Source organism: Sturnira hondurensis, unplaced genomic scaffold (genome assembly GCF_014824575.4).
Source record: "Sturnira hondurensis isolate 20B ecotype Veracruz unplaced genomic scaffold, ASM1482457v3 Scaffold0012477, whole genome shotgun sequence".
In the NCBI taxonomy this organism is placed as follows: Eukaryota; Metazoa; Chordata; class Mammalia; order Chiroptera; family Phyllostomidae; genus Sturnira; species Sturnira hondurensis.
Window position 1 is genome coordinate 354,965 of NW_028085108.1, and position 23,539 is coordinate 378,503.

The 23,539-nt window shown below is 37.4% G+C and overlaps 1 long non-coding RNA gene across 1 annotated transcript; it reads right to left on the reverse strand.

The window, feature by feature from the left end:
- Positions 1-1,417: 1,417 nt before the first annotated feature.
- Positions 1,418-21,610, reverse strand: LOC118997098 (uncharacterized). Its single transcript, XR_005068608.1, has 3 exons — positions 21,600-21,610; positions 20,589-20,590; positions 1,418-1,510 (listed from the first exon to the last, which is right to left on the reverse strand). It is a non-coding gene; the product is annotated as an uncharacterized LOC118997098 (long non-coding RNA).
- Positions 21,611-23,539: the final 1,929 nt, after the last annotated feature.

Genomic DNA, 23,539 nt, shown 5'->3' on the forward strand with positions numbered 1-23,539 from the left:
CTTCTAGCCTGCAAGTTTTCTTTTGAGAAATCAGCTGCTAGTCTTATAGGCACTCCTTTGTAGGTAACTATTCTTTTCTCTTGCTGCTTTTGAGATTCTCCCCCTATCTTTAATCTTGGATAATGAAATTATGAGGTGCCTTGGTGTGTTCCTACTTGGGTCCAACGTTTTTGGGATTCTCTGAGATTCCTAGGCTTCCTGGAAGTCTATTTTGCTTTATTTTTCCCCAGTAACTTCTCGAGTTCTTGCTATTCCTATTCTTTTTCTAGCACTCTTACGATTTGGATGTTGGAACATTTAATGTTGATCTGGAGGTTCCTAAGCCTCTCCTCATTTTGTTAAATTCTTTTTTTATTGTCAATGATTAAATTATTTTGTTTTATTTATTTTAATGTTATTCAAGTACACTCATCTCCATTTTCACCCCACCATGGCACCTGCGCCAGCCATCCCCACTTCCCACCCTCGAACCTACCCCCTTTCGGCTTTGCCCATGTGTCTTTTATACATGTTCCTTGATGGCCCTTCCCCTATTATTCCTTTACCACCTACCCTCTGATAAATGTCAGTTTGTTCTTATTTCAATGTCTCTGGTTGTATTTTGCTTGCTTGTTTGTTTTGTCAATTAGGTTCCACTTATAGGTGGGATCATATGGTATTTGTCTTTTACTGCTTGGGTTATTTCATTTACCATAATGCTCTCTAGTTTCATCTATGCTGTCCTGAAGGACATGAGCTCCTTTCTTTCTGCTGCATCGTATTCCATTGTGTAAATTTTGAGTTTTTTGATCTACTCATTTACAGATGGGCACTTGGGCTGTTTCTAGCACTTGGCTATTGTAAATTGTACTGCTATGAACATTGGGTTGCATAGGTTCTTTTAAAGTGGTGTTTCGGGGTTCTTAGGGCATAATCCCAGCAGTGGTATTGCTGGGTCAAAAACAGTTCCATTTTTAGTTTTCTGAAGAAATTCTATACTGTTTTCCACAGTGGCTGCACCAGTACACATTCCCACCAACACTGCACTGGGGTTCACTTTACTCCACAACCTCTGCAACATTTACTGTTTGTTGATTTGTTTATTATGGCCATTCTGACCAGTATGAAGAGGTATCTCACTGTGGTTTTAATTTGCATCTCTATGATGGCTAGAGTGATGCTGAGCATCTTTTCATATGTCTCTATAGTTTTTATTTGTATGCTCTCCTTGGAGAAGTGTCTGTTCAAGTCCTTTGCCCATTATTTAATTGGGTTGTTTGTCTTCCTAGCATAGAGTTGTGTGTTTCTTCATTTTGTTCTGATTTAATATTTATTCCTTCCTTCAACTCCAAATCATTGATTTGAGTCCCAGTTTCCTTCCCATCACTGTTGGTTTCCGGTACATTTTCCTATATTCCACTTTTCATAGCCTTCACTTTTTCTCTATTTTATGACCATACTCAACCATTTCTGTGAGCATCTTGATTACCAGTACTTTGAATTCTGCATCTTATAGGATGGCTATCTCTTCCTTGCTTGGTTGCATTTTTCCTGGAGCTTTGATTGGTTCTTTCATTTGGGCCATATTTTTTTTCCTCAGGGAATCTGTTACACAGAGCCTTAGGTTTTTGCCAGAGTGGGGCAATCCAGGTCACTGCATTGTGGTGTGTATGTGGGAGAGGAGTCAGAGAGGGAACAATGTGGCTTGCTCAGCTCTCAGCTGGCTTTCAGTCTCTTCCTCCACTGCCCACAAGCAAATTGGTCCCTTCTGGTGCTGATTCCATGTGCATGGTTTTGTGTACACTCCAGGACCCTGTGGGTCTCTCCAACAAACTCTCCTATGAGGCTGGGAGTTTCTCCCACCACCTCAATTCCCATAATATTTCTCAATCAGAGGTTTTAAGGCTTTAAATCTCCACACTGGAGAATTGGTCCTTGGGTTGTGTGGTCTGTCTTCCCTCCAATTTTTCCTCCTGGTTTATCTGCACACAAATGTGTGATCAATCACTCCACCAGCTTATGCCTCACCCAGTCCACCAGCCACTACCTTGCCCACCCTGGTCCTCCATTGGCCACCTTGCTGTGAGTCCACGCCACCTCACTGCCTGTCTCTCCCCCTCCTACTGGTCTGGATGAATGTTTCTTCTTTAACTCTTTGGTTGTTGGACTTCCATACAGTTCAATTTTTCTGGCAGTTCTGGTTGTTTTTTGTTTTTAAATTTATTGTTGTCCTTCTTTTGGTTGTGCAAGGAGGCAAAGTATGCTTCCATCTTGGCTGGAAGTCCAAAGCACCCTTCAGTAAATGATTGGATAAAGACGATGTGCTACATTTAGTCTTTTCTACTTCATGATGCCTGCACTTCCAAGTATTGGTTGGCCAGAAACTTCTTTTTTTTTTTTCCAGTGGTTCTAGTGGCGATTAGTTTTCCTCAACTTCATTAGAAACAACTTGGCTAGATTGCATTGTGACAGCTGTCATATTGGCATGCACTTAAAAACTTATCAAAATTGGTGAAATTTTGTGTAGCCATTTTAATATGAAGATGAAAGAAAATAGGTAACATTTTATTGGCTTTATTGTTTCAAGAAAGGTAGAAGTGCAACTGAAATTAATAAAAAAGATTCATGTAGTGTATGGAGAAAGTACTGTGAGTGATTTAATGTGTCAGAAGTGGTTTGTAAAGTTTCATGCTAGAGATTTCTCGCTGGACAATGCTCTATGGTAGGATAGCCCAGTTGAAATTGATAGCAATGAAATCAAGACATTAATTAAGAACAATTAGCTGGAGATGTCTAATTAAAAAAGAAAAATGATGTCAAATCAAACCTAACATCCTACTAAAGAAACTAGTAAAAGAAGAACAAACTAAATATAAAACAAGAAAGATGAAAGTAATAATAACCATATAGCAAAGATAAATCAAAATAAGAATTAAAAAATAATTGAGAAAATAAGCAAAGTTAAAAGTTGGCACCTTAAAACAAACAACAAAATTGACAAATCCTTAGCTAGACTGATCAAGAAAAAAAGGAAGTTCAACTTATTAAAATTAGAAATGCAAGAAGGGACTTTACTACCAACCTTATAAAAATAAAATGCTATGAACAATGATATGTTAATCAGTTAAGTGAATGAACATATACCTAAAAAAAGCAAAAAAAAGCTACAGAAGATACAGAAAATATGATATAAAAAGTAAAAATATTCATTAAGTAATTCAAAATACAGGGCTCAGCAGAAGTAAAACCTGCTTGAATGTGGTTGGTTGGTAGGGTCATAATATCAGTGTGATAATTTATGTTTTTTTTCTTTTTATTGTTGTTCAAGTACAGTTGTCTCCATTTTTCTCCCACCACTCCAGCCAGGGCCCCAGCCCCACCTCCCACCCTCACTTCTACCTACTTTAGTTTGGTCCATCTGTCCTTTATACATGTTCCTTGATCATCCTTGCCCTATTTCCCCCCTTTATCCCTCTCCCCGCTCTCCTCCGGCTATTGTTAGATTGTTCTTAATTTCAATGTCTCTGGTTATATTTTGTTTGCCTTTTTCTTTTGTTGTAAAATACAGTTGAAAAATAAAGTTAAAAATTTAAAAGGCACACTTTTTATTATTGTTTATTCTATTACAGTTGTATTAATTTTCCCCCTCCACCCAGTCTACCCATGCTCCCCAGTCAATCCCCACACCACTGTCCATATCCATGAATCATTCAGACATGTTCTTGACTAATTCCTTCTCCTTCTTTCCACCATTCTCCCTCCCAAACCCTTCTGACAGCCACAGTCTGCTCCATGTTTCCATTTCTATGGTTCTACTTTTCTTACTAGTTTATTTTGTTCATGAGATTCTTTTTTTAATTTTTTAAATTAATTTTTATTTATCTTTAGAGGAGAAGGGAAGGAGAGAGGGAGAGAAATATCAATGTATGGTTGCCTCTCGTGCGTCCCCTGCCAGGAACTGGCCTGCAACCCAGGCATGTGCCCTGACTGGGAATCGAACCGTGATTGTCTGGTTTGCAGGCCTGTGCTCAATCCACTGAGCTACACCGGCCAGGCATGAGATTCTTCTTATAAGTGAGATCATATGGCATTTGTCTTTCACTGACAGGTTTATTTCACCTAGCATAATACTCTCCATTTTCATCCATGCTGTTTCAAAAGGTAGGAATTCCTTCTTCCTTTCTGCTGCATAGTATTCAATTGTGTAAATGTACCATAGTCTTTTGATCCACTCATTTAATGATGGGCACTTACGCTGTTTCCAGCACTTGGCTACTGTAAACAACACTGCTATGAACATTGTAGGCATAGGTTCTTTTGAATTAATATTTCAGGATTCTTAGGATATGTTCCCAGCAGTGGAATTGCTGGGTCAAAAGGTAGTTCCATTTTACCTTTCTGAGGTAACTCCATACTGTTATCCACAGTGGCTGCACCAGTCTGCATTCCCACCAACAGTGCACTAGGGCTCCCCTTTCTCAACATCCTCAGAAGATGCACTCTTGACATAAACTTGACCACTAGTACAGCACCATGCAACCAGGGGGGAACCTTCAACTCTCAGGTTCTCTCTGTTGAGCAAAGGGGGTGAACCCTACATAGAGCACTCCAACTTTTAAAACTCCCACTCAAGGTCCACATGACTATAGTAAACTGAAAGCTCTTAAAGGATATGCAGGCATTTTCCAAGATGATTTATATATAAATTGTAAATACAGTATAAATTTATATGTAAATTATATGTGAATTATATATCATTAAAAATAACAAGGAAAGAAAAATAATTAAATACATTTAAAAAAGAATTATTCACTTAAAAATAACAAGGAAAAATGTCAGCAGTAATTCTTATATAAACTGATGTCCTGGCTCAGATCCATGGGGCTCAGTAGGCTGGATGCCATCCCATAAACTGAAAGGCTGTGGATCAATTCATGATCAGGGCACATGCCTGGGTTTCAGGTTTGGTCCCTGCTCACGGGACATAAAAGAGGCAACCTATCAATGTTCCTCTCTCACATCATTTAAGGCAGAAAATTTTCCTCAGAGTATTACTTTGCCAATATTACATGGGTTTTGACATTTAATGCTCTCATTGTCATTAATATGTTAAAGAGCTAAAGAGAAAAAGCAAAAATACAGGTTTCAAAACATTAATAATTATTATGTCTGGGAGAATATAGGTCATTTTTGTTTTTTTTCTATTTTTTGTTTCCTGAAAAGCTAGTATTACTATTAAAGCAGTGAAACCAAGATTTCTGAAAAAAAAGTTGATGCTTTTAACTGATTATAGAAAGGACAATTTATTTGCAGGCAAATTATATTTCTTATTTCTACTTTTCTCTTTTTCCATATTTTCTGTACTGGATGTATTTTTACAAAAACTCCAAAAATACAATACAAAGTAATAAAAATTTTAAATAGGAATATGAAATTCATAATTGCTCTTTATATGTGTTAGCAGTTGATGCATACAAGTGAATAGATTCATTGTGAATGAATCTTACAAATATAATGCTGAGGGGGAAAAGCAAGTTACCAAAAATGCTTATTTTGTGATACTCCTCAAAAAGAAAAACAGCAATAATTTAGGTTACAGACTAGCAAACTTTTTGTGTGTAGGGCCGTATTGTAAACATGTAAAGCCTTATAGGCCATACTTGGTCTCTGCCACAGCTCTTCAACTCTGCTGTTCAGCTCATAAGCAGCCATAGAAAATACATAAATGAACAGGCATAGTTGTACTCCAATAAAACTCCATTTACAAAACAAACAGTTGGCTGCATTGGACCTACAAGCCATGGTTTGTCAACCCTTACTCTAAATTGTTTAGGGATACAAACCCATGTGTATCACTGTAAAAAGAATTTATTACTGTAAAAACCAAGCTATGATTACCAGTGGGGGAAAGGCAAGGGTTACATACAACTGGCTAGGAATATATGAGGAAACTCCAGGGAAAGAGTAGTGTTTTATTTCTTGATTTCAGTGGTTATTACATAGCTGTTCACTATATAATGCATTAAATTTTACATATATTTTATACTGTTTCCTGTATATTATATTTTATAATAAAATTTTTAATAAAATGTATAAGAATTAACTGGAAATAAAAATGAGTTTAGCATTACAAAACAAAAAAGGAATTCCTCATATGCCATTCTTTATTACAATTTTTTTAAAGTCCTAAAACTCACTTCTTATTTTCACATGAGCTCAAAACCAGGTTCTCATTTAAAATTTTGCAATAAATAGCCCTGGCTGGTGTGGCTCAGTGGATTGAGTACAGGCCTGTGAGGCAGGGGGTTGCCGGTTCGATTCCCAGTCAGGGCACATGTCTGGGTTGCGGCCCGGGTCCCCAGTGAGGGACACATGAGAGGCAACCACACATTGATGTTTCTCTCTCACTCTTTCTCCTTCCCTTCCCCTCTCTCTAAAAATAAATAAATAAAATATTTAAAAAATAAAATAAAATTTTGCAAGAAATAAAAAGAGGCAACTGAGAGATAAAGGACATTAACTCCCAACCCATTTTTCTTGTAAAGCTATCTCTTTTGGCCTCTGTGAAAAACAAGCTTTGGTGTCAGCCACACTTCATTTTAAATCTGGTCCCTGCCATTTGCTAACTAGGGGAACTTGGGCAGAGGTACTTAACCAGACTGAGCTTTCATTTCTACATTTGCATAATGAGGCCAAGAATACTTATCTTTAAAGTATTCTAAACTGAGAATGATTGGACAGATAAATAGATAATTAGATAGATAAATAGGTGGTTGATAGATTAATAGATAGCTAGATGGATGAATAGATACATAGATGATAGATGATAGATAGATAGATAGATAGATAGATAGATAGATAGATAGATGCTAGCAGTGTTTACTTTTTTGGAATCACTAAATTTCTGAGAACTCTCTTTCCACAGTCATTTATTTCATTATTAGGGCTATTAAATTAAATTATACCAAGATTTCCTGAACATTTTACTATGCCAGGCATAGTAAACATTTCCTGCCAGGCAATGGGCTAGATGTGGATGAGACCCCAAAGTCACTGCCTGTGAGAAACTCACAACCTAGCAGAGGAGCCCAAATACATTCAAGATCTACTCTTGGGAACCCTGAAGAAAGATGCCACAAGTTGGAGTCCCTGGAAATCAGAATCATCATACAGCATGCAGGAGATACATCTTGAGATCAATGGGTTTGAAAAGGAAGGAAAAGAAGTAGGATTTGGCAGAGAATTGAGCCATGATTCAGTAACAAGAGAGGCCTAAGAGAATTCTGAAACTGGAATTATTCTCCAGAGTTATCTCCAGAGTTGGGGTAAGATGACAAAACTTTTATATACCAGTATTTACCGAACTTTGGAGGCATACCTCTCTGTCCTAGCTCTAGGATAGGGGCATGACCTTAGGCAAAACAGCTCTCTTCAAAAGAGGAAATTCCTGATGGAAGGTGATAGCTGAGGGCCACATTTCTCTGTTGCTTCCAGCATTGCCAGTGGGAAAAGAAATTTTTTGTTAATTCCTGTGAGGTAGCTAGGAGGGAGATCATTGAAGACCACCACAGCTCTGCCACTAGTTGTTGAATGATCCTTTCCCTGTGCCTGCATTCATTTTTGTCAACTATATCAAAAGCCCCTCGTGGGCTCTGCAAAGAAAAGGAGCTCAATAAAAGCATATATGCCAAATAATGGTGAGACCAGTTTTGAACTTGTGGAAAAAAAAAGGTGCAACAAATGAGGCAACTTTTTTGTTGTTGCTGTTGTTTGCGTTTCTTGTTTTTCTTCTTTATTATAGTTTTTGTACATCATTTCAACTATCTTTAATTAATGGTACATTTTTATGGACTTCTGCCCCCAACCTTTTAAGGCAAAGGATATGTTTCTGAAAATCTATGAAGAACTGAATAATAAATAAAGGGACAAGCAGTGAAGTACTCCTCTAAAGAAGGCATATAAATTGAAATCCAAAGCAGAAAATGGTGCAGCTCATTGTGGTTACTGACAGCCAGGGTGGGCCTCTTGCATAGATGGTTTCATCTCAATTACTTTTATTCATTTTCAGGAGCTGTAAGGTACAATCTTGCCAGTCCACCTTGTGGGGTTAAATCCAAGGCACCCTGAGAAGCAGTTGATTTGGGTACATCCAATGATCCAAGCACTTTAATAATTTGAACAAGGTTCTGTTTTCAACTCACCTACATCCATAAAGCCACTTTTCAACCTTTCAACTTATGAGAGTCAGAGAAAGCTGGGGAAAAGAAAGGACTTAGTGAAGGAGCTCAGAATATTTGGGACAGTTGACAAGGAACTGCCTAAGCACCCATTCTGTGCCAGGCCCTGTGCTGGGCCCTGGGAAGATGATAACACAGATAGATTCCCTGTCCACTAGCAGTTTCTAACCTACTAGGGTATACTATAGGAAAGAAGACAATTTTAAAAGAAAATTTTAATATATTTTCTTTTTTTATTCTTATACAAGTACAGTTGTCTCCATTTCCCAGCTACAACTTTACCCCACCCAACCCACCTCCATCTCCCACCCTCAATCCTAACCCCCTTTAGTTTTGTCTACAGGACCTGTATACGTGTTTTTGATGACCATTTCCCTTCTTTCCCCCATTATCTTCCTCTACCCTTTCCTCTGGTTACTGTCACTTTGTTCTTAATTTCAGTGTCTCTGGTTATATTTTGCTTGCTTATTTGTTTTGCTGATTAGGTTCCCCTTATAGGTATGAGATAATATGGTATTTGTTGCTCACCACTTGGCTTACTTCACTTATGCTCTCCAGTTCCATCCATGCTGTCACAAACAGTAGGAGCTCCTTTTTTCTTTCTTTCTGCTGCATGGAATTCCACTGTGTAAATGTACCATAGTGTGTTTTTTTTATCCATTCATTTATTAATGGGAACTTAGGTTGCTTCTAGCACTTGACCATTGTAAACTGTGCTCCTATGGACATTGGGGTGCACAGGCTCTTTCAAATTGGTGTTTCAGGATTCTTAGGATATAAACCCCATAGTGGAATTGCCATGTCAAAAGGCAGTTCCATTTTTAGTTTTCTAAGGAAACGCCATACTGTTTTCCACAGTGGCTGCACCAGTCTGCCTTCCCACCAACAATGTACTAGGGTTTCCTTTTTTCCACAACCTTGCCAGCACTTGTTGTTTGTTGATTTGCTTATGATGGCCATTCTGACCAGTGTGAAGTGGTTTCTCATTGTGGTTTTAATTTGCATCTCTCTGATGGCTAATGATGCTGAGCATCCTTCCATCTGTCTCAGGGGCCTCTGTGTGTCCTCTTTGAAGACAGAGATCCTTTGACCATTTCTTAATTGGATTGTTTGTCTTCCTGGAGTGCAGTCAAGTGACTTCTTTATATATTTTGCATACCAAACCCTTGTCTGAGGTGTCATTTGCAAATACATTTTCCCATACAGTTGGTCCCCTTTACATTTTGCTGATGTTTTCTTTAGCCATGAAGAAGATTTTTATTTTGATGGAGTCCCATTTGTTTATTCTTTCCTTTATGTCCCTCGCTCTAGGGAATTTATTGGTGAAAATGTTGCTGCATGGAATATCAGAGATTTTCCTGCCTATGATCTCCTCTAAGACTTTTATAGTATCACAACTTATGTTTAAGTCCTTTATCCATCTTGAGTTTATTTTTGTGTATGGTGTAAGTTGGTGATCGAGTTTCATTTTTTTGCATGTAGCTGTCCAGATCTTCCAACACCATTTGTTGAAAGGGCTATTTTTACTCTATTTTATGCTTTTGTGCCTTTTGTCAGATTTTAATTGACTGTAAAGACATGAGTTTATTTCTGGGCCCTGTATTTTGTTCCATTGATCTATGTGTCTGTTCTTATGCCAGTAACAAACTGTTTTAATTACTGTGGCCTTGTAATATAGTTTGACACCAGGTATTGTGATCCATCCTACTTTGTTCTTCTTTCTCAAAATTACTGCAGCTATTTGGGTCACTTATGGTTCCATATAAATTTGTGAAATGCTCCTTCTATATATGTGAAATATATCAATGATATTTTAATAAGGATTGTGTTGAATCATAAATTGTTTTGGGTAGTATGGACATTTTGATTATGTTAGTTCTTCCAATCCATGAACACGGTATGTGCTCCCATTTGTTTGTGGCTTCCACAGTTTCTTTCTCCAGCATTGTGTAGTTTTCTAAGTACAGGTCTTTTACATCCTTGGTTAAATGTATTCCTAGGTACTTTATTTTTCTTGTTGCTATAGCAAATGGAATTTCTCCCCTGATTTCTGTTTCTGATATTTTATAGATGGTATACAAAAAAGCCTTCTATTTTTGAATATTGACTTTGTATACCACTGCTTTGCCAAATTCACTAATTAGATCAAGCAGATTTTTGGTGGAGTCTATAGGATTTTCTATGTACACTATCATGTCATATTCAGACAGTGACAGTTTTGTTTCCTCCTTTCCAATTTGAATGCCTTTTATTTCTTTTTCCTGTCTGATTGCTGTTGGTAGGACTTCCAGTACTATGTTGAACAGAAGTGGTGAAAGTGGACATCCTTGTCTTGTTCCTGTTCTTAGTGGGAAAGCTTTTAATTTTTGCCCATTGAGTATGATGTTGGCTGTAAGTTTCTCATATTGGATTTTATTATGTTGAAGTTTGCTCCCTCTATTCCTGCTCTGTTCAGTATTTTTATCATAAATGAGTGCTGTCCCTTATCAAATGCTTTTTCTGCATCTATTGATATGATTATGTGATTTTTGTCTTTCCTTTTGCTTATGTGGTATATTATATTTATTGATTTGCAAATATTGTACCATCCTTTCATCCCTGGGATAAATCCCACTTGATCATGATATGTGATTTTTTTAATGCATTGCTGAATGTGGTTTGCTAATATTTTGTTAATTATTTTAGCAACCATATTCATCAGCAATGTTTACCTGTAGCTTTCTTTTCTTTTGTGTTTATATATGGTTTTGGGATTAGGATGATGCTGGCCTCAGATAGAGTTTGTGCATCTTCCCTGTTTTTGGATTTTTTGGAATAATCTGAGAAGGATAGGGGTTAGCTTCTGAAATATTTTGTAAAATTTTCCTGTGAAACTGTCTGGTCCAGGGCTTTTGTACACTGGGAGATTTTTTATGACTGCTTTGATTTCTCCATCTGTTATTGGTATGTTCAGGTTTTCTGCTTCTTTTTGATTCAGTTTTGGAAGATTATATTTTTCTAGAAATTGTCCATTTCACCAACGTAGAAAAGCAGGCAATTATAAGACTTGTTGAACAGGTAGGGGCACTCATTCAAGAATAATGATAAGAACCATCGTTCAGGAGATAGAATTTCAAGGACTTAAGAGCAGTAAGAGATATATTGCCACTGGCAAGGAGAGAATCAATAAAGATCTATGTACTGATAGAAATATACTCCATTCTATGTCCAGCTATCTGTCATCCCCAACATATGGCTACCTCTACTAGGGGCATCTTTTATGTAATTTGCACAAAGCTTCTAAATTGTGAGATTAGAAAGTAACTAACACAAGCCCTGTAGATGTTTGTGGCTGCTCTGAACATTTAATGGTGTGAGGAGGGGGAATAGGGAGGCAATGGCAGAAAGGAGGGGTTGGGAAATAGCTGAGCAGGAGTTTGATCTTGAAGGACATTGCATTATACTGAGCTCTTACACAGTCATCAAAGGGTTTTGAAAATATAAATGACAAGCTCTTATCTTTTCTTGGTAATTAAAATTTTACTTTATGATAATTGTGAATTCACACGGAATTATAACAAATCATATAGAGTGATTCTGTGTATCCTTTACCAAGTTTCCCCAATAATAAAAACTTTCAAAACTTGAATGCATCACAAATAAATATTGACTTTAATGTAGTCAAGATATAGTATATTTCCACAAGGATCCCTCATGTTGCTTTTTTATTAACACATTTACTTCCCTCTGGCTCCTACCCACTACCTAAAACCTGTCCTCCATTCCTATAATTTTGTAATTTCAAGAATATTATATAATGGAAATAGACATTATGTAATCCTTGGAGATTTTTTTACTCAGCATACTTCTCTGAAGATTCATCTAGGTTTTTTCATGTACCAGTAGTGTATTACTTCTAATTGCCAAGTAGTAGTTTGTGATATGGATATGCCACAGTTTGCTTAGTCATTCAAAAGTTCACAACCATTTAGATTGCATACACTTTTTACCATTTTGAGTAATACTTCTATAAACATTTGTGTACAAGTAAATCCCCATTTGTACACAAGTTGAGCTTGAATTCCCACTTCCCTGAGACGAATGTCCAAGAATATAATTGCTGGGGCATTTGGTAGTTGTGATTCTACCATTTTATTATTTTTATTTCTTTTTTGTTGTTGTTGTTCTACGATTACAGTTGTCCCCATTTTCTCCTCATTACTCTCCCCTGCCCTACTCACCCCTACCTCCCTTCTTACTACTTTCCCCCTTTGGCTTTGTCCATGGGTTCTTTATATGTGTTCCTTGATGACCCTTCCCCTTCATTCCCCTCTCCCCTCCCCTCTGGTTACTGTCAGTTTGTTCTTAATTTCAATGTCTCTGACTGTATTTTGCTCACTTGTTTGTTCTGTTGATTAGGTTCCATTTATAGGTGAGTGACTCTACCATTTTAAATTAACACCAGCATAATACTCTCCAGTTAGAAAAGTATTAGGCTAAGTGAAATAAGCCAGGCAGTGAAAGATAGATAACATATGACCTCACCTATAAGTGGAGCTTAATGAAAAAAACAAACTAGTGAAATAGAACCAGAAACATGGAGATAAGGAACAAATTGACAGTGATCAGAGGGGAGGGGGAAGAGGGATAATGGGGAAAGAAGGGGAAGGGTCTAGTCAAGGAACATGTATAAAGGACCCATGGACACGGACAACAGGGTGGGAACTGACTCAGGGAGGGGGCAGGGGAGAGCAGCGGGGGGAAATTGGGACAACTGTGATTGAACAACATTAAAATAAAAAAGAAAATTCAAAAAATAAGTTAATACCAGCAATGTATGAGCGATTCAGTTTTTTTCATCATCGCCAATATTCAGTGTTGTCACTATTTTTTATTTTAGTCATTCTGATAGCTCTGTATTCATATCTAATGGTGATTTTAATTTGCATTTCCCTAGTGAATAGCAATGTTGAAAATCTTGTCATGAATTTGACATATTGGGTGAAATATCTGGTCATGATTTTGCATACCTTCTAATTAAAGTGTTTGTTTTGTTACTCATGAGTTTTGAAATATTCAACACATATTATAGATATGAGAAGTTTGTCAGATATGTGGTTTACAAGTGTTTTCTCTTAGCCTGTAGGTTCATTTTATATACTCTTAATAGGATTCTATGAGGCATGTAATTTAAAAAAATTATAAAATCCCATTTATTGATTTTTTAATGGAGTGTGATTTGGTGTCACATGTAAGACTTCAACAAGCCTTAGCTTGCAAGAATTTGCAATTGAATTTTGTCAAGTGCTCTCTCTCTGTCATTTAATATGATCATGTTATTTTTCTTCTTGTTCTGTTAATATGGTAGATTACACTGATTAAAGTTTGGTACTATCAAACCATTTTTTAAAATATTTTATTTATTTGCTATTCATTTGTTTATTTACTTTTTAGGGAGAGGGAAACAAGGGAGAAAGAGAAACATCAGTGTGAGAGAGATACAGAGACTGATTGCCTCTCACATGGGGAACCTGGGCTACAACCCAGGCATGTGTCCTGACTGGGAATCAAACCTGTGACCTTCTGATTTGCAAGCGAGTGCTCAATCCACTGAGCCACACCCTCCAGGGCTGAACTATTTTTGATTCCTACAATAAACTCTGCTTGATCCTGTAGTATAATTGTTTTTATTTTGATGAATTTTATTTTTTATTTTTTATTTTTTTAAATTTAATTATTGTTCAAGTAGTTTTCTGTCTTTTCCTTCATTTCCAGCTCAGCCCCTCAGTGCTCCCTACCTCCCTCCCATTTCCACCCCTCCTTAGTTTTTGTCCATGTGTCCTTTATACTTGTTCCTGTGAATCCTTCCCCTTTCCCCCTGAAATTCCCTCTCCTCTCCTCTCTGGTCCCCGTCTGCCTGTTCTGTATTTCAGTGTCTTTGATTATATTTTGCTTGCTTGTTTGTTTTGTTGTTTAGGTTCCTGTTAAAGGTGAGATCATATGGTATTTCTTTCATTGCCTGGCTTATTTCACTCAGCATAATAAATTTTATTAATTAACATTTTGTTCATTATTTCTTAAACATTTTGTTAATGATTTTTCTGTATAAATTTTTCAGATACTTTGGTTGGTACCTTTCTTTTTTGTACTGTCTTTGTCTGGTTTTGGTATTATAGTAATATTAACTTCATTTAAAAAGTTGGAAAATGTTCTCTCTGCTTCTGTTTTTTGGAAAAGACTGTGTAGGATTACTATTTATTCTTTTTAAAATATATTTTATTGATTATACCATTACAGCTGTTCTATTCCCCACCTTCATTCCCCTCCACCCGCACACTCCCTCCCCCACCATTCTCCCCCGCCTAGTTTATAACCACGTGTCTTAAGTTGTTTAGATTCTATATTTCCCCCACTATTCTTGCCCTCCCCCTATCTATTTTCTACCTACTGTCTATGCTATTTTCTGTACCTTCTCCCCCCTTCTCCTCCTCCCACTCCCCTGTTGCTAACCCTCCATGTGTTCTTCATTTCTATGGTTCCACTCCTGATCTAGCTGTCCTCTTGGTTTGCTTATGTTTTAGGTGTGGTTGTTAATAACTGTGAGTTTGCTGTCCTTTCACTGTTCATATTTTTCATCTTCTTTTTCTTATATAAGTCCCTTTAGCATTTCATATAATAAGGGCTTGGTGATGATGAACTCCTTGAACTTGACCTTATCTGAGAAGCACTTTATCTGTCCTTCCATTCTAAATGAAAGTTTTGCTGGATAAAGCAATCTTGGCTGTAGGTCTTTGGATTTCATGACTTGGAATACTTCTTTCCAGCCCCTTCTTGCCTGTAAGGTCTCTTTTGAGAAATCCGCTGACAGTCTGATGGGTACTCCTTTGTAGGTGACTGTCCCCTTATCCCTTGCTGCTTCTAGGATTCTCTCCTTCATTTTGGTCTTGGCTAATGTAATTATGATGTGCCTTGGTGTGTTCCTTCTTGGGTCCAACTTCTTTGGCACTCTCTGAGCTTCCTGGATTTCCTGGAAGTCTATTTCCTTTGCCAGACTGGGGAAGTTCTCCTTTATTATTTGTTCAAATACATTTTCCACTCATGGCTGTTTCTTTCCCCCTTCTGGTACCCCTATAATTTGGATATTGGAATGTTTAAAGATGTCCTGGAGGTTCCTAAGCCTCTCCTCATTTTTTTGAATTCTCATTTCTTCATTCCTTTCTGGTTGGATGTTTCGTTCTTCCTTCTCATCCATTCCATTGATTTGAGTCCCAGTTTCCTTTCCATCCCTATTGGTTTCCTGTGCATCTCCCTTCATTTCAATTAGTTTAGCCTTCATATGTTCCTCTAATTTGTGACTATAATCAACCAGTTTTGTGAGCATCCTGATAAACAGTGTCTTGAACTGTGCTTCTGAGAGGCTGGCAATCTCTTGGTTGCTTAGAGTTATCGGCTCTGGGACTTTGAGTTCTTCTTGCACCATCTTTAGGGCTGTTCGTGCCTGTTACATAGCAGGATCGGAGCCCTAGGTGTTCACCAAAGCAGGGCAACTCAGTTGCTGGGTTGTGACGCTGTATGTGGGGGCGCGGTGAACGAGGAGCAATGGCGTCCCATCTGCCACCTCCTGCCACGGCCCCTACAGGTGCGGCAGCTGCCACCATCACCGGGGCCCGAGCGTTTCGTCCCACTGCATGAGAATGTGCCACCGCTGTCAGCCCTCGCCCTCTGGGGCCTGCGTGGTCCGTCTAACTGTGCGCAAATGTGCGACTGCACTCAGTCTGCCCCATACCCTGACTGGGTCCGGGCCACTTGCGCGCCTAGGTCGAGGGATCTGCCCTGCCCCACCCTGCTCCGCTGCTGGCTCTGCCCCTCTTACTGTCCCTGTTGAAGGGTTAGTTGTTGTGGGACTTCCGTATAATTCTATTTTCTGTTCTTTGGCTGTGTCTTTGTTCTCCAAACCTTTGTTGTATTCAAACTTGGTTGTGGGAGAAAGCACAGTGTTTCCACCTATGCCTCCATCTTTGCGGAAGTCCACTATTTATTCTTCTTTAAACATTTGGAAGAATTCTTCAGTGAAACCATCTTGTCCTCGGTTTTTTTTTAGTGCTATTCTATTACAGTTGTGCCAACTTTTCCTCCTTTCCCCTCTTCCACCCATCCCACCCCTGCTCCCACAATCAATCCCCACACTGTTGTCCATGTTCATAGCTCATTCATACATGTTATTTGTCTAGTCCCTTCCTCTTTTTCCAATATTATCCCCCTCCTCTCTCCCTTCCGGTCACTGTTAGTCTGTTCTACATTTGCATGCCTGTGGATTCTGTTTTGTTCATTAGTTTATTTTGTTCATTAGATTCCTCTTAAAGGTGAGATCATATGGTATTTGTCTTTTGCCAACTGGTTTATTTCACTTATTGTAATATTATTCAGTTCTCAGTTTTTAAACTACTAATTCAATTTCTAAGAAGTTATGGAGCTATTTGAATTATCTATGGCATACCAAGAGAATTATAATGGTTTGTGGGTTTTTTTCACTTGATCCACTACATCAAAGTTCTGAAATTTGTGTGTACAGATATGTTCATAATATTTACTCATTATCTTTTTAATATCTGTAGGAAAGTGGCTATATTTTCTTTTAATTCCTAATATGGTAATTTATGTCTTGTCTCTTTTTTGTCAGTCTTGATAGATATTTGTCAATTTTATTCACCTTTTAGAAGAACTGACTTTTTGTCATTTATTTTTCCCCTGTTTTTCTACCTACAGTTTCATGAACTGCACTCTTATGTTCATTATTTCCTATTTTCTGCTGACTTTGTGTTCATATTTTTCTTTTCTATTACTAGATTATTGAGGTGGGAGTATAAATTATTGATATGATATTTTCCTCTTTTCCAATATATAAATTTGGCACAATAAATTTTTCTTTCACACTGTTTTGATGTTTTTCACAAATTTGCCTGTATTAAATTTTAATTTTTATTTAGTTCAATGTATTATTTAATTTCCCACGAGACTTCTTATTTCACTCATGTACTATTTAGTAGTGTGTTGCTTAGTATCCAAATATTTGGATACTTTTCTGTGATCTTTGTTACTGATTATTAGATAGAGTCTGTTGTGATCACAGAATATAATCTGTATGATTTAAATTCTTTTAAGTTTATTTAGAATTTTACTGGGTCCAAAAGTATGGTCTATCTTGTTATAACAGAATACATACTCATAAAAGTATGTATTCTGTTATTAAGAGGAGCTTTAGATAAATGGATGGGTGACAGATAGATGATATATAGGTAGATGATGGATGGATTGATAGACAGATAGATAGATAGATGATAGATTATGTCAACCTGTTGTTTGATATTGCTGTTGAATTTTATATACTATACTGATTTCCTGTCTACTTGTACTGTCAATTGCTGAGAAAGGGGTATTGAAATCTCCAACTGTAATTTTTTAAAATATTTTATTTATTTATCGTTAGAGGGGAAGGAAAGGAGAGAGGAAGAGAAACATCAATGTATGGTTGCTTTTCCTGCATCCCCTGCTGGGAACTGGCCCCTGCAGAGAACTGGCCTGCAACCCAGGAATGTGCCCTGACTGGGAATCGAACCACAATCATCTGGTTCACAGGCGCACGCTCAATCCATTGAGCTATGCCAGCCAGGGCTTCGAACTGTAATTTTGATTTGTCTATTTCTCTTTTACTGCTATCAATTTTTGCTTTACATGTTTTGTGATTCTGTTGTTTATTGCATGCATATTAATTGCTGTTTTCTTTGGGGATCATGCCTTTCACCATCATACAATGTCCTTTTCTCTCTTAATTTTATTTGCTCTTAGTGAACTTTACCTGATATTGACATAGTAACTCTTGAATTTTTTCTTAATGTTGTAATGGTATATATTTTTTCATCCTTTTACTCTTATACTGTCCCTATTATTGTATTTGAAGTATTTAGTTATTATTTCATACAGAAATTAATTTGTGTTTTTAAACGTATTTTATCACTCTCTGTCTTTTAACTTTATTTTTTATTTTTTTACTTAATTCTTGTTCAAGTACAGTTTTCTGTCTTATATTCCCAGCACTGCCCATCCCCCCGCAGTGCTCCATACCTCCCTCCGATTTCTGCCCCCCACCTTAGTTATTGTCCATGTGTCCTTTATACTCATTCATGTGAGTCCTTCCCCTTTTCCCCTGTGATTCTCTCCCCTCTCCCTTCTGGACCCTGTCAGCCTGTTCTGTATTTCAGTGTCTTTGGTCATATTTTGCTTGCTTGTTTACTTTGTTGTTTAGATTCCTGTTAATGGTGATATCATATGGTATTTGTCTTTCGTTGCCTGGCTTATTTCACTCATCATAATGCTTTCCAGTTCGATACATGATGTTGCAAAGAGTAGGAGATCCTTCTTCCTTTCTGCAGCATAGAATTCCATTGTGTAAACTTACCATAGCTTTTTGATCCAGTCATTTACCAATGGGCATCTAGGTTGCTTCCAACTCTTGGCTATTGTAAATTGTGCTGCTATTAACATCAGGGTGTATGGGTTCTTTTGGATTGGTGTTTCAGTGTTCTTAGGATATACTCCTAATAGTGGAATTGCTGGTTCAAAAGGCACATTCATTTTTAGTTTTCCTAGAAAGTTCAATACTGTTTTCCATAGTGGTTGTACCAGTCTGCAATCCCACCAAGAGTGAACTAGAGTCCCCTTTTCCCCACAACCTCTCCAACACTTGTTGTTTGTTTCTTTGTTTATGATAGCCATTCTGACTGGTGTAAAGTGGTATCTCATTGTGGTTTTAATTTGCATCTCACTGATAGCTAGTGATATGGAGCATCTTTTCACATATCTCTGGATCCTCTGTATGTCCTGCTTGGAGAAATGTCTCTTCAAGTCCTTTGCCCATTTTTTAATTGGGTTGCTCGTCTTCTTTTAGTGGAGTCGAGTGCGTTCTTTGTATAATTTGGAGATTAAACCTTTGTCTGAGGTATCATTGGCAAATATGTTTCCCCAAGCTGTTGCTTCTCTTTTTATCTTGATACTGTTTTCCTTAGCCATGCAGAAGCTTTTAAGTTTGATGAGATCCCATTTGTGTATTCTTTCCTTTATGTCCCTTGCTCTAGGGGACATATCAGTAAAAATCTTGCTGCCTGGAATATGTGAGATTTCCCTGCCAATGTTCTCCTCTAGGGCTTTAATGGTTTCCCGGCTTATATTTAAGTCGTTTATCCACCTTGAATTAATTTTGGTGTATGGCGTAAGTTGGTGCTCAATTTTCATTTTTTTGCATGTAGCTATCCATATCCTGGCTGGTGTAGCTCACTGGATTGAGCACGGACCTGTGAACCACATGCATGTAGCTGTCCAGTTCTACCAACACCATTTGTTGAAAAGGCTATCTTTACACCATTTTATGTTACTGCCCCCTTTGTTGAATATTAATTGACTGTAGAGAGTTGGGTTTATTTCTGGGATCTCTGTTCTATTCCATTGGTCTATGTTCTTCTTTTTATGCCAATACCAGGCTGTTTTGATTACAGTGGCCTTGTAATACAGTTTGATATCAGGTATTGTGATCCCTCGTACTTTGTTCTTCTTTCTCAAAATTGCAGCTGCTATTCGCGGTCTTTTGTGGTTCCATATAAATTTTTGAAGTGTTTGTTCTATGTCTGTGAAATATGCCATTGCCACTTTAATAGGCATTGCATTAAATCTGTAAATTGCTTTGGGTAGTATGGACATTTTGATGATGTTAATTCTTCCAATCCATGAACACAGTATATGTTTCCATTTGCTTGTGTCTTCCTTGATTTCTTTCTTCACTGTTGTTTAGTTTTCTGTGTACAGCTCTTTAACCTCCTTGGTTAGATTTATTCCTAGATATTTTAGTTTGGTTTTTGCTATATTGAATGGAATTTTTTTCTTGATTTCTGCTTCTTCTGTTTCATTGTTGGTATACAAAAATGCCTTTGATTTCTGGATGTTCACTTTGTAACCTGCTGTTTTGCCAAATTCATTGATTAGTTTGAGCAGTTTTTTGGTAGAGACTGTAAGATTTTCCATATACACGACCATGTCATCTGCAAACAATGGCAGTTTTGTTTCCTCCTTTCCGATTTGGATGCCTTTTATTTCCTTTTCTTGTCTGATCGCTGTGGCTAGCACTTCTAATACTATATTGAATATAAGTGGTGAAAGTGGGCAACCTTGTCTTGCTCCTGATTTTAGTGGAAAAGATTTCAGTTTTTGCCCATTGAGTTTGATGTTGGCTGTAGGTCTTTCATATATGGCCTTTATTATATTGAGGAATGCTCCCTCTACTCCCATTTTCCTCAGTGCCTGTATCATAAATGGGTGTTGTACCTTAACAAAAGCTTTCTCCACATCTATTGATATGATCATGTGGTTTTTGTGTTTGCTTTTGTTTATGTGATCCATTACATTTACTGATTTATGAATATTGAACCATCCTTGCATCCCTGGGATGAATCCCATTTGGTCGTGGTGTATGATCTTTTTGATGTATTGTTGGATGTGATTTGACAATATTTTATTGAAGATTTTAGCATCTATGTTCAACAGTGATATTGGCTGAAAGTTTTCTTTGTTGCGTCTCTTTCTAGCTTTGGAATTAGGGTGAGGCTGGTTTCATAAAAAGAGTTGGGAAGTTTTTCCTCCTCTTGGATTTTTTGGACAGTCTGTGAAGAATAGGGGTTAGCTCTTTCTTAAAAGCTTGTAGAATTCTCCTGTGAAACCATCTGGTCCAGGGCTTTTGTGTGATGGAAGTGTTTTGATTACTTCTTCAATTTCATTTGCTGTTATTGGCCCATTCAGATTTTCTACTTCTTTTTCATTAAGTTTTGGAAGATTATATTTTTCTAGAAATTTGTCCATTTCACCTAGGCTTTCAAATTTCTTGGCATACAGCTCTGCATAGTAATTTATTAGAATCCCTTCTATTTCTGTGGTATCAGTTGTAATCTCTCCTCTTTCATTTCTGATTGTGTTTATTTGGGTCTTCTCCCTTCTTTTCTTGATGACCCTACTTAAAGGTTTGTTTATTTTGCTTATTTTTTCAAAAAACCAACTCCTGGATTCATTGATCCTTAGAATTGTGCTTTTAGTCTCTATGTCATTTAATTCTGCTCTGATCCTGCTTATTTCCTTCCTTCTACTTTCTCTGGGCTGTCTTTGTTGTTGCTCTTTGAGTTCTTGCAGGAGTAGGGTTAGGCTTTTTGTTTGAAATGTTTCTCTCTTTTTTAGGTAAGCCTGTATTGCTATGAACTTCCCTCTCAGGACTGCCTTAGCCGTGTCCCATAAGTTTTGGGTTGTTGTGAGTTCATTTTCATTTGTTTCCAGAAGCTTTTTGATATCTTCCCTAATTTCAATCTTGACCCATTAATTGTTTAATAGCATACCATTCAGTCTCCATGCTTTTGGGTGTTTTGGGTTTTTCCTGTGGGGTTGGTTCTAATTTCAGTCCCTTGTGATCAGAGAAAATGCTTGGTATGATTTCAATTTTCTTGAATTTTTTGAGGCTCGTTTTGTGTCCTATCATGTGGTCTATCTTTGAAAATGTTCCATGCACATTTGAAAAGAATGTGTATTTAGCTTCTTTGGGATGAAGGGCTATATATATATATCAGTCAAGTCCATTTCATCTAGGGTGTTGTTTAGTGCAGCTGTATCGTTGTTGATATTTTGTTTGGAAGATCTGTCCATTTTAGACAGTGGGGTGTTAGAATCCCCTAGTATAATTATGTTGCTGTCAATAAGTTTCTTGAGGTCCTCTAGGATTTTCTTTATATATTTGGGTGCTCCTATGTTGGGTGCATATATATTTAATATGTTAATGTCTTCTTGGTGGATTCTTCCCTTGAGTATTATGAAATGACCTTCTGGGTCTCTCTTTATGGCCCTTTTTTGAAGTCTATTTTGTGTGATATGAGAATTGCTACTGTGGCTTTTTTTTTCTTGTCTATTTGCTTGGAAAATTTGTTTCCAGCCTTTCACTTTTAGTCTGTGATGGTCTTTTGTCCTGAGGTGGGTCTCTTGTTGGCAGCATATGTGTGGGTCATGCTTTCTTATCCATTCATCTTTTCTATGTCTTTTAATTGGTGCATTTAATCCATTTACGTTTAAGGTTATTATTGAAAGATACTTATTCATTGCCATTTATGAACCTGTGTTCCTCTCCATGTCTCTCTTTTCCTTCCTTTCCTTAAAGCAGCCCTTTTAGGAATTCTTGTAGAGCTGGTTTGGTGGAGGTGTATTCTTTTATACTTCTTTTGTCTTGGAAGCTCTTTATTTGGCCTTCTATCTTGATTGAGAGCCTTGCTGGGAAAAGTAGCCTTGGTTGTTGGTGTCTGTTTCTCATTACTTGGTATATTTCTTGCCATTCTCTTCTTGCTTGGAATGTTTCCTTTGAGAAGTCAGTATCCAACCTTATTGGGACCCCCTTGTATGTCACTTCTTTTTTCTCCCTTGCTGCCTTTAGGATTTTCTCTTTGTCTTGGAGGTTTGCCATTTTAATGATGATGTGTCTTGCAGTAGGCCTCTTTGGGTTCCACCTGATTGGGACTCTCTGCAATTTCTGGATTCATGTGACTTTATCTCTCCTCAACTTAGGAAAATTTTCCGTTATTACTCTTTCAAGTAGGTTTTCTATCCCTTGTTCTTCTTCTTCTCCTTCTGGTATTCCTATTATTTGGATATTATCATGTTTCATATTGTCTTGCATTTCTCTTAAACTCTCCTCATTCTTTCTGATTCTCTTTTCCATTACTTAGTCCATCTCGGAGATTCTTTCTGCCCTGTCTTTGATCTTGCTTATGCAGTCTTCTGCCTCATCGATCCTACTCTTCATACCTTCTACTGTGTTCTTCAGTTCAGAAATTGTATTCTTCATTTTCTCTTGGCCTTTGCTGATGGTTTCTATTTCCTTTTTCATGTCGGTATAGTTTGCGGAGAGTTCATTGTAGCTGCCCTGTTGTTTCTTGTAGCTCATTGTAAGCTCTTTGAATTTCCTGATAACCAGTGCTTTGAATTCAATATTTGATAGTTGACATGCCTCTGTTTCATCTAACATTTTTTCTGAGACTTCCTCCTTTTCTTTTATTTGGGTATTGTTTCTTTGTCTTCCCATTGTTTGTGAATCTCTACTTGTTGCCCTAGCTTCAAAATTGATCTGTTCTGTTTCCCTGGGTTTATGGTGTGAACTTCTGTGGTAGGATACCTTTGAAATTCAATGGTGCAATCTCCTGCAGGTGTCTTGGTGTTCTCCACTTCCACCTGCTCCTCTTGTTGGTTTTCCAGCTGATCAAACCTTTTCTTCT